Consider the following 12,155-nt stretch of genomic DNA (forward strand, 5'->3'; position numbering starts at 1 on the left):
AACCAGTTATATGGACAGGTGCTTGTGAATGTAAATCTAATCCAAATGCTTATGTATGTAGTGCAAGCACTGTACCATTGAGCTATATCTTTCGTTTTCTTGTATGTTATTGCTTTACACAGGCAGTCCTGTGATGCTGTCCAGGCTGGCCTTGTGGTTGTAATACTCTATCTGTAGCCTGGCTAGTGGCTGGGAATAGAGACATGGGCTATTGCACACAGCTAACTCAGGGAGATTTTAATAAAAGATATTTAATATTTTTTCTTAAGCAATGTTTACTATGAATGTTCTATAATCTCTTGTTAACAGATCAAATATTATTATCAATAACTGCCCATCCTTTGCTAATTGATATATAAATTGTTATACCAGAAATGCATGGTGATTAAAATGAAATGTGCTCTAGCCTTTTAGAACCAACAGCCATTAGTTGTGTAATTATGTCTCCATAGAATTAGATTGATACAAAATTATTTAGAGGTGCAAGATAATAGATTTAGAATCAACATAATAACTTTGCTTTAACAATCCACTCACTAAGAACAGCTACTGAAGCATGAAAAGAAATAAAAATTATGTTTGATGATATAAGAGGGTAAGAGATTTACTTGGCATTTATTTCTAGTCAGACTTGAAGTCACTCAAAATGATCAGGTGTGGAAACACTTTTCTTACTTTAGTATTTCCCAACTAAGAATAAAAAGAAGAGGCTCCTGAGAGACTGAGAAGCTAAGTAGCAATCTTAAGCAAAATTGGAGAAAATGTTTGTTCTTTTATTACAGTCCTGAGACAGAATAAAACTCAGAGTTGCATTCCTTGTTTTAAATAGGATTGGCTATACATGGTCAAGGCTTTCTATTAGAGCCTAAAATAATCCACCTAACAAGGAAAAGTAGTGGAAATATACTACTGCCATTAAAGCTAACATGAAATTAAAAGAATAGAAAATGCTCCTAACCTATTTCTTGACAGAAAAGGAATCCCAATTAGCAGGCTTCTGCTGTAGGAGGTCCTTCTGTTTTTGTGTTGGTTAATTGGTTAATAAAGTAACTGCTTTGGACCTGGTGATACAGCAGAACTTAGGTAGGCAGAGAAGACAGAACTGAATTGTGGGAGGAAGGAAGCAGAGTAAGAGAGACCCGCCATGGAGCCGCCAGGTCAGACATGCTGAATCTTTCCCGGTAAACCATGACCTTCTGGTGATAAACAGATTATTAGAAATGGGCTAAATTAAGATGTGAGAGTTAGCCAATAAGAGGCTAGAGCTAATTGGCCAGGGAGTGTTTGAATGAATGCAGTTTCTGTGTGATTATTTTAGGTGAAAGCTAGCTGGGCAGCTGGGACAAACAAAGGACCCACTCTCCTTGCAATAGTTTGGTGCTCCAACGTGGTAAACCAACTCCACGTAAAACCTGAGAGGGCTTGAAAAGGATTTCTAGACACAAATATAGAGTTTAACACAGCAGAAAAAAAAGCTGTGCCATTTTAAAGCAAGGTTTCCAGGACCCTGCTGCCTGTGCAAACTCTGGCTATGGAGCATTTGTGGGCCCAGATGTTTGTGTGCCCACTCAGGGTCAGCAACAAAGTACCTGAGACCATGCCTGTGGCTTGGGGCTCCCTGCCTGGGCAGGCAGCGAAGTCAGGTCTACTAGGCTTGGGCAGGCACGAGAGCATGGCAGATACTGGCCGCCATATAGAGAGATGTATCCAGGCTGCACAGTGCTCTGTGTGGCAGATTTAGCTGTAACTCAGATAAAAAGGGTTTTATGTGCTGTACCCTCATTCTCAGGGTTAGACTGCTGAGTGTGGCTCCTGCCTGGCAGCCCCAAAGCTAGCACTGGTGGTGCTTCTGCCATTTTAAAATTGGAGAGAGGCAGAGCCAACATCCAGAGCAGCTGCAACCAAGCTGCTTAGCATTTTAAAAGCTCTTCTAGACAGTAATAATTACAGATCCACAATAGGACAGATTCAGACATAAACAACCTCTAACTGGGTCACAGTGTTGGATAAATGTACGTAGGCTTGGGAGAGAAAAGATAAAGAGTATAGAGAGTGATAAAATAAAGTTAATGCTTTAAAAAAGGGTAAAGTCTTTAAAGAGACAGAGTACAGATAATCATAAATTAAAAGGAGTAAAGAAAAATAAGCCACGTAAAACTGGAACATTCACAGAGAGTCTGGATTCTGTATATTATTGTTTTTTTTCTTTCTTTCTTTTTTATTTTTTTAATTTTGTGGAGTTTGTTTGTTTTATTTATTTTTTTATTGAAAAAAAAATTCTGCCTCCTCCCAGCCTCCCATTTCCCTCCCCCTCCTCCCACTCCTCTCCCCCTCCCCCCACTCCTTTCCCCCTCCCTCTCCATTCCGAAGAGCAGTCAGGGTTCCCTGCACTGTGGAAAGTCCAAGGTCCTCCCGCCTCCATTCAGGTCTATGGGAGGATGGGGGGAACTTGGGGAATTGGGATGGTAGAGATAAAGGAAGGATGGATATGGGAGCAGGGAAGCATATATCTTAATTAAGGGAGTCATCTTAGGGTTGGCAAGAGACTTGAACCTAGAGGGGCTCCTGGGATGTCTCCAGTTAGTTCCTTGGGCAGCTGAGGATAGGGAACCTGAAATGGCCCTATCCTATAGCCATATTGATGAATATATTGCATATCACCATAGAACCTTCATCTGGCGATGGATGAAGATAGAGACAGAGACCCACACTGGAGCACCGGAATGAGCTCCCAAGGTCCCAATGAGGAGCAGAAGGAGGGAGAACATGAGCAAGGAAGTCAGGACCGCGAGGGGTACACCCACCCACTGATACAGAGGGACTGATCTATTCGGAACTCACCAAGGCCAGCTAGACTGGAACTGAAAAAGCATGAGACTCTCTGAACACGGCGGACAATGAGGGCTGATGAGAAGCCAAGGACAATGGCACTGGGTTTTGATCCTACTCCATGTTCTGGCTTTGTGGGAGCCTAGCCAGTTTGGATGCTCACCTTTCTTTCTTTCTTTCTTTCTTTCTTTCTTTCTTTCTTTCTTTTTTTTTTTTTTTTTTTTTTTTTTTTTTTTTTTTTTTTTTACTGTGAAGGAGCTAAGTACAGAGAGACATTTCATTGTATGGGATGCTAGGCTAAACCACCATGTACATTATAAAAGTATTATGACTTCAGAATTTGGGTCTAAGGATATGATGCTTTGGAAAAAAGGTTGTTCTTTTGTTTTCACAGAGGATGAGACCCTGTGAATTTTTTCTAGACCAATATACTGTCTTTGAATTTTTCTGCTTCATGGAAAAGTCTGCTGGATACTATGGGCTTGTAGGCTGAAGATGAATTCCCCAACGGTACAGAAGAACTTTGGGTGACTGTCCAGGCAGTGAGATGTCTCTGTCAATTCTAAAATTTTGGAACTTGCTTACAGTGCAATTCCTGTTTACTTAAGTTTAGTGTATTCATGCTTATGACACTATGATATGTCTGTTAAAATAAGTTTAAAATATCAGAAATAACGTCACTCACAGGAAATCTACCATCCACTATTCCAGGAGTATGTGTTGGTTTTGTACAATGAAGAAAGATTACGTTTTGTGAAACCTGGAAGAATTAGTTATTAATATAGGACAAACACTCACAAAAATAACCCAAGAACAATTATATCTTGGAATATATTATGAATTAGATCAGAAGTATTAAAATCCTCAAATGTGATTTTATAGATCAGTGTGTGAGATAGACTCATCATGGGAGTGAGATTAATAAATAATGAGACAGTGCTCACACGCTTGAGTATGCACTCAGTTAAGTCAACAAATGGCAGATAGGAACATGGGAAAAGGTTACTTTTGCATTGAATTGTAAGGAGACAGAGGAACGTCCATGTGTACTTGAACAATGGTGGGGCCAGTAGGTTCTGCTTCTCATTACTTTTCCTGCACACATTTCTGAGGGATCCATTACTGTCTTCTCTCCACAACAGCAGAGATATTTTGGCAAAAAGTTTCATTCCAGCTCCACACATGTAAATTTCCTGCCGTTTTCCTGTGGGGTTTTGGACCCAAATTTTGTCCCCTTTCATTGCAAAGTGTCTGTTAATGAGAGCACTCCAACCTCAGAGAGCAGCAGTGGGTGAGATAGACATTGATTCAGGGTAAGGTTTGCTTTGATTTTTATTTCTTTTATTAGTTCATTGACCAACTTCATGATTGAGTTTTCAGACAGGATCTAATGTAGCCCAGGTTATTCTCAATCTGGCTGTGTAGTCAAGGGTGAACTAGAACTTTGGTCCTCTTGACTCCACGTCCCAAGTGGTTGGATGATAGGTGCGCACCACAACAGTTGGACCACAAGGCTGCATGCTGGGCAGTTAAATCCACAGCCCCTGCAACGTACGGTGTGAGGAAGGGAAACCCTTCCTTATTTCATGTTGGGAAATGGACAGCCTAAGAAGAAAAAACATCTTCCGCAGAGAAAGTCGGCACAGACTGACTCTGCTAGGGCATGAGTTTCTGTTTCTCACAGCAGACTCTGAATAGTTTTTGATGTCAGAGCCTTGAGTCCAACAACAAGGAGAGTGAACTTGAGTCTGGGAACCATTTCTCTTCACCTCTGTTAGGAGACATAGCTCTCTGCAGTCTCCAGTGGAGGCTGTCAGCTCCTTTAGCTCCTGCTACCTCTGTTGCCATGGTAACCACTCAGAGCTCCCACTGTTAAGTTCACCTGGGAAAAAGTAACATTTTTAACCTTTTCTGACACAAATTGGAGCTCTTGGTTGTCTGGTTGTACTGTGTCAGTAGGAAGTTCTGTAAACCAGTAGGAACCATGTTGTAGTGTAGTTAAAATCATATGTGCTTACTGAACGTTCCTCCTATAATATTCTGCCTTCAGCGATGTGTGCTGTCAGCTCCCAGTGTGGAATGTGAGCATTGCTGCAGTTCATTAGCATGGTTCTAATCAATAAGCACATGTGTGGATATGGAAAAGTGATATACTAAACTGTACAAATCATATCCAAGTGAACTGACCTGAACACTCACCCGAGAAAATGGATGACAATGGTGCCAGGGAATGTACGTATCCACACAGCCAAACCAGTTGAATTGGCAGTAAGGGTATCATCAGAAACAAGCATGAGTTCCTAGTGAAAGTACAATCTGAGGTGCCCACTGTTAGGAAAAATCCTAAAACGTGCTGCTCGGCTGGCGCAAAGAAATCTAATCAGACCAGATTAAAATGCATCAAATGCCCGTGTTTAATAGACGGAGGTCCTGGGTGGCTGAGGGGCATGGCAGGGGAAAGACAGAGCACACACAAACGCAAACCACGTGTTCTTCTTTCACACACACACACACACACACACACACACACACAAGCCTAAATAGCCTGGGGGAGTGGTCCTGACCCTACCCTGGGAGAGGTCAGCGCTTGGCAGGCTGGGAGTTGGAGTTCAAGCCAGGGCAACTGCCAGGTCAGGGGTTTCCAATCAACCACTCTCATCACGACTACACTAAGATTCTGAAGGTGCTGGACAGAGAAGTTGTAGGAGATGGTCAGCACCTCCTCTGACTTTCAGAGTACCTGTGGACATAGTGGTTGAAGTAAAAACAGGAAAGATATACAGAACTTCTTTAAGCTTATTTCATATCCACACTACAGTGACATAATAATAATAATAATAATAATAATAATAATAATAATAATAATAATAAAGTTAGGGCCAATTGGTATGGTTGATAGACGTAATTCAGCACTTGAGACCAGCACTCTGGTCTGCAAAGTAAAGCCCTAGATCTCAGACAATAACATCAGTGACTGTGGTGTAATATGTGTTTGTTTTGTTTGTTTGTTTGTTTTTGGTTGTTTCAAGAAGACAGAGTTTCTCTGTGTTGCTTTGGATACTGGAGGCTTCCTTGAAACTTGCTCTGTAGACAAGGCTGGTCTCAAACCCACAGAGATCTTGCCTCTGCCTCCTGGGTGCTGGAATTAAAGGCACGCACTGCCAACGAATGTAAGTGTTTTAAAAGTCAACTTGTGAAAATGTCCAGAGAAATTATCTCAGACTAGCCTGTGGGCCTCTTGATGGGATTCCCTTGATCACTAGTTGACCTAGTTTACTCTTTATGGAACCATTCTACACAATGGGACCTAAACCATCTGAGAGTGAAGAAAACAACCTAGATCAAGCAAGCAGGCAGCATGGGAGCGTGTGTTTCTCTCTGCTCTTGATGGTGGGTGTGCTGACACTGGCTGTTTGATTTCCTGCTGTGACTTACCTGAGGCGATAGACTTGAGCCTTCACAGCTTATCTTGTTCAGTATTTTATCACAGAAGCAGCAATGAAACTAGAACAAAGAGTCATGTTCCTTGCATAGTGTCTATGACCAGAAACTAGAGGCGAGAGTAATAACTATTGTTGATATTGGCACAATCTATGTATCATAATATGATTCTTGTTCACATTCCTATATATGTATATTAAATTAATTGCTGTGTATAAATTACAAATATGCATGTATACATTACCTATTACAAGCTGTGTGTCCTGTCCTCCATCTTTAACTGCTTCCTCCTCTAAACAGTGTGTTGGTCCTTTAAGCTGTACACTGCATCGAGCAGTGTTTTCATGGGTATATTTAGTTTGTGTATTCTGATATTTGTCTTATTACCCTTTCCTCAGTGAGCCCCACATTCCACCACCTTCCCCTGGATGGGATTATCCTAACTGTGGGAACTGGTTTATCTGATAGTCATGTAACCTATTTCTGATCAGTATTGCACAAGGTCACCTAGGTATTTTACTAAAACTCAAATAGGATTGCACCATGTGCCTGTTTAAAATTCGATGCTGCCTCTTCCCTATTCTTATAAACTTATTTTTTTATTGTTTTTATTGAAATATATATTTTTTTCTCCACTCTACTCCTTTCCTCTCCCCTCCCCTTCTGCCCTCTACCAAGATCCCACGCCCCTAATTTACTCAGGAGATCTTGTCTTTTTCTACTTCCCATGTAGATTAGATCCATGTATGTCTCTCTTAGGGTCCTCAACGTTGATTAGGTTCTCTGAGATTGTAGGCTGTTTTTTTTTTTTTTTTTTTTTTTTTGCCTTGTGTCCAAAGTCACTTACTTATGAGTGAGTACATAGGATATTTATATTTCTGGCTCTGGGTTACCTCACTCAGTATGATGTTTTCTAGATCCATCCATTTGCCTACAAATTTCAAGATGTCATCATTTTTTTCTGCTGTGTAGTACTCCATTGTGTTACTACTGAGCACATCTCACATCATGAGGTAACACCAGTTGTCTTTGATTTGGGTCAATTAATATTGAATTTGGGCAATATTCTTTATTTTTAGGAGGCATTCTTGAGGAATCCAACACTATATCTTTGAAATTTTAAGTAGTTCCTAGATATTAAATACCTGAGCAGGTTTTTATATCAAGGGAGTTTTATCTGTATTTCCATTTGCTAGGATTATCTTTGTGCTTTATTCTTTATCTCTACTTCTCATGAAAATTTTAAATGTAGAGCAAAGTTAATAGATATTGAAAGTGAAAATTAATATTGGCACTACTTGGATATCATGAGGAAATCTGTAGATTGGTTGAAGTGAATATAGCAAAGTAGAACGGTTTATATTCACGGGATGTCATAATAAAACCCTTGACCTGATGCACTACATTAAAAAATCATGAAAATAAAATATTTTAAAATATTTTACTTATGCTCCAGTGGTTACTGTTCTACAAATACCCATGTGAGAATATCTGGTTCTCCCTAATGGGTAATGAAACAGAAACAAGAGCATTTGAAAGTGAGTTTGGAACTGTAGGGGCTAAGAATCCTGCTCCAGCCCCTACCCAGGGTTCCAAAGGTGAAATGGTTCTCAGAGTGAAGGAGGTGGGTCCAAGCTTTCTATAGTAACTTCACACACATTCTGAGAATCATGGTCTTTATTGTTCTGTTTTTGCCCTAATAGTCCTGTCCTACTTCTAATCCCACCTAGTTTATTCTTCTAGCTTCTTCTATTATAGTCTAGTCTCTTGTCCTACTTGTAATCCCTCCTAGCTTCTTCCTTTAGCTTCTTCTTTTATTCTGATCTCTAAACTTTGTTTCCTCCCCCAGAGACTTGAAGCAAAAGAAAGAGTCACAAGAATAACTCTCATTGTTCAGAAGCACATTCTGAGTCTAAGCAATAAGGGCAGAATCATTGCCATGGCAACATAAGGGTCCAAGGTTACAGAAGAACAGAGGGCAGGGGGCGTACAGTGAGATAACTTTTGAGACATGGGGCTTTAGTTAACATACTGGCGAGCAAAGAATAGGTATACTTTAAGGTTATGGTGAGGTTAGCATGAGACAGCATTGTCCTATATGCTGGCAGAGTGAATCCAGGACATTCTGTTCTCTATCTCTCTGAGAGCTTAGGCTCAAAAATTTCAAATATGCTGTAATTCTTTTCCTTGGGCATCTGTGAATGTTTCAATAAAGGTCTCTTTGCATGGACACTAACACTGATCAACACCCCGCAAGGCAGATAATTGCAGGAGGGCAGATTTCTCAGTTTATACAAGAACCTGGTTGAGAGAGTAAGGGTTTTGGCTGTGATTACTTTCTTCTCAGAATCACGCATTGCTGCGACAGTCATCCAATATTCCAGTGCATTGGGGAAATTGTGTCCAGTAAACAATTAACACACTGTAGAGCTGTAGAAAGACTCCCCAAGTTGTAATGTGAGGGGAAGACCTCTTCACACAAGAAGTCTTCAGTGAGGACAGCTAGCACATGCAGCAGCTACCTAATCACCTTGCTAAATAAGATATCTCCATCAGATGTCATCTCTCGTAATGATTTCCCTTATAGCTTTGTTAAATAAGGTATCTCCATCAGATGTCATCTCTGGTGATGGTGTCCCTTATAGCTGTGTTAAATAAGGTATCTCCATCAGATGTCATCTCTCATGGAGGCTTCCCTTTATAGCCTTGTTAAATAAGGTATCTCCATCAGATGTCATCTCTGGTGATGGTGTCCCTTATACCTTTGTTAAATAAGGTATCTCCATCAGATGAGCATCCCTTATAGATTTGTTAAATAAGGTCTAATCATCATGAGATTTGCATTGACCTCTAAAGTACTCTCTGAGCTCTCACTGAATAATTCTGAGATATACAACAAGGAACACATCTGTGTAGACATTTCCAACTCAAATGACAGACATTAAAGGAGTAGATGTTGTAATATGAGCGGCAGGGCTGCGTCCCCCGACACCCGGCCGCCCGCATGACTTAGCTTATGCCCCAAATAATTACACGGAAACTGTATTCTTTTGAACACTGCCTGGCCCATTAGTTCCAGCCTCTTATTGGCTAGCTCTTACATATTGATCTAACCCATTTCTAATATTCTGTGTAGCACCACGAGCTGGCTTACCAGGAAAGATCTTAACCTGTGACTGTCTGGAGTGGGAGAATCATGGCGACTCACGACTCGGCTTCTTTCTCCCAGCATTCTCTTCTGTTTACTCCACCCACCTAAGGGTTTGCCTATCAAATGGGCCTAGGCAATTTCTTTATTAATTAACCAATGAAAGCAACAGATTAATACAAGACCCACCTCCATCAAGTAGAGATGATAACGCAATGGCTTGCCTATTGGATTTTTTTTTCCTTTTTTTTTTATTCTTTATTAATTAAAATTTCCAACTGCTCCCCGTTTCCCATTTCCCTCCCTTCCTCCCACACATTGCCCCCTCCCCCCACTCCCCTCCCCCATCCCCACTCCTCTTCTCCTCCCCCCAGTCCATTCCCCCTCCCTCTCGATACTGAAGAGCAGTCCAAATTCCCTGCCCTACAGGAAGACCAAGGTCCTCCCACTTCCATCCAGGCCCAGGAAGGTGAGCATCAAAACAGGCTAAGCTCCCACAAAGCCAGTTCATGTATTAGGATCGAAACCTAGTGCCATTGTCCTTGGCTTCTCATCAGCCTTCATTGTCCGCCATGTTCAGAGAGTCCAGTTTCAACCCATGCTTATTCAGTCCCAGTCCAGCTGGCCTTGAAGAGCTCCCAATAGATCAGTTCCACTGTCACAGTGGGTGGGTGCACGCCTCGTGGTCCTGATTTCCTTGCTCATGTTCTCCCTACTTCTGCTCCTCATTTGGACCTTAAGAGCTCAGACCATTGCTCCAATTTGGGTCTCTGTCTCTCTCTCGATCTATCGCCAGTTGAAAGTTCCTGTGCCATTCTCCTTGGCCTCTCGCCAGCTCTCATTGTCCGCCACATTCCGAGAGTCCGGTTTTATCCCATGTTTTTTCAGTAGCAGTCCAGCTGACCTTGGTGAGCTCCCAATAGATCGGCCCCACTGTCTCAGTGGTTGGGTGCACCCCTCATGGTCCTGACTTCCTTGTTCATGTTCTCTCTCCTTCTGCTCCTCATTATAACCTTGGGAGCTCAGTCCGGTGCTCCAGTGTGGGTCTCTGTCTCTATCTCCATCCATCGCTAGATGAAGGTTCTATGGCGATATGCAAGATATTCATCAGTATGATTATAGGCTAGGTTCATTTCAGGTTCCCTATCCTCAGGTGCCCCAATGAACTAACTGGGGACATTGCCCTGGGCATCTGGTAGCCATTCCAAGTTCAAGTCTCTTGCCACCCCTTAGGTGGCTCCCTTACCTAAGGTATGAGTTTCCCTGCTCCCCTATCCAACCTTCCTTTATCCCCAATCACCCCGATTCCCCCAGTTCCCCTCCTCCTCTCCTTCACACTTTTCTCTCCCCATCTCCCCTCATCCCCATCCCACCCCACCCCCAAGATTCCAATTTTTTGCCCATCAGTCATGTCTATTTCCCATAGCTGGGAGGATATCTATATGTTTTTCCTTGGGTTTACCCTCTTGTTTAGCTTCTTTAGGATCACAAATTATAGACTCAGTGGCCCCTATCCATGGCTAGAAACCAATTATGAGTGAGTACATCCCATGTTCTTCTTTTTGGGTCTGGGTTACCTCACTAAGGATCGTATTTTCTATTTCCATCCATTTGCATGCAAAATTCGAGAAGTCATTGTTTTTTACCGCAAAGTAGTACTCTAATGTGTATATATTCCACAATTTCTTCATCCATTCTTCCATTGAAGGGCATCTAGGTTGCTTCCAGGTTCTGGCTATTACAAATAATGCTGCTATGAACATAGTTGGACAAATGCTTTTGTCATATGATAGGGCATCTCTTGGGTATATTCCCAAGAGTGGTATTGCTGGGTCCAGGGGTAGGTTGATCCCAATTTTTCTGAGAAACCGCCACACTGATTTCCAAAGTGGTTGCACAAGTTTGCAGTCCCACCAGCAATGGATGAGGGTACCCCTTTCTCCACAACCTCTCCAGCAAAGGCTATCCTTGGTGTTTTTGATTTTAGCCATTCTGACAGGTGTAAGATGATATCTCAAAGTTGTTTTGATTTGCATTTCTCTGATCGCTAAGGAGGTTGAGCATGACCTTAAGTATCTTTTGGCCATTTGAACTTCTTCTGTTGAGAATTCTCTGTTCAGTTCAGTGCCCCATTTTTTAATTGGGTTAATTACATTAGAAAAATTATCCATTATGATCAAGTAGGCTTCATACCAGAGATGCAGGGCTGGTTTAACATACGCAAATCTATCAATGTAATCCATCATATAAATAAACTGAAAGAAAAAAACCATATGATCGTTTCATTAGATGCTGAAAAAGCATTTGACAAAATTCAACATCCCTTTATGATAAAAGTCTTAGAGAGATTAGTGATACAAGGGTCATACCTAAATATAATTAAAGCTATATACAGCAAGCCGACAGCTAATATCAAATTAAATGGAGAGAATCTTAAAGCCATTCCACTAAAATCAGGAACACGCCAAGGCTGACCACTCTCTCCATACCTCTTCAATATAGTTCTCGAAGTTTTAGCAATAGCAATAAGACAACATAAGGGGATAAAGGGGATTCAAATTGGAAAGGAAGAAGTTAAACTTGCACTATTGGATTTTTAATAGCGTGTGAGTTTATGTTATCACTATGTGGCCATCCAGAGGTATTCTGTAGACAAAATAGACATTCTGATTATTCTATATTAAAATTAAATTAAGGTATCAATAACATTTCAAATTTTGAAGACTTTTTTTGGTAA

Source organism: Chionomys nivalis, chromosome 6 (assembly GCF_950005125.1).
Source record: "Chionomys nivalis chromosome 6, mChiNiv1.1, whole genome shotgun sequence".
NCBI classification, from domain to species: domain Eukaryota; kingdom Metazoa; phylum Chordata; class Mammalia; order Rodentia; family Cricetidae; genus Chionomys; species Chionomys nivalis.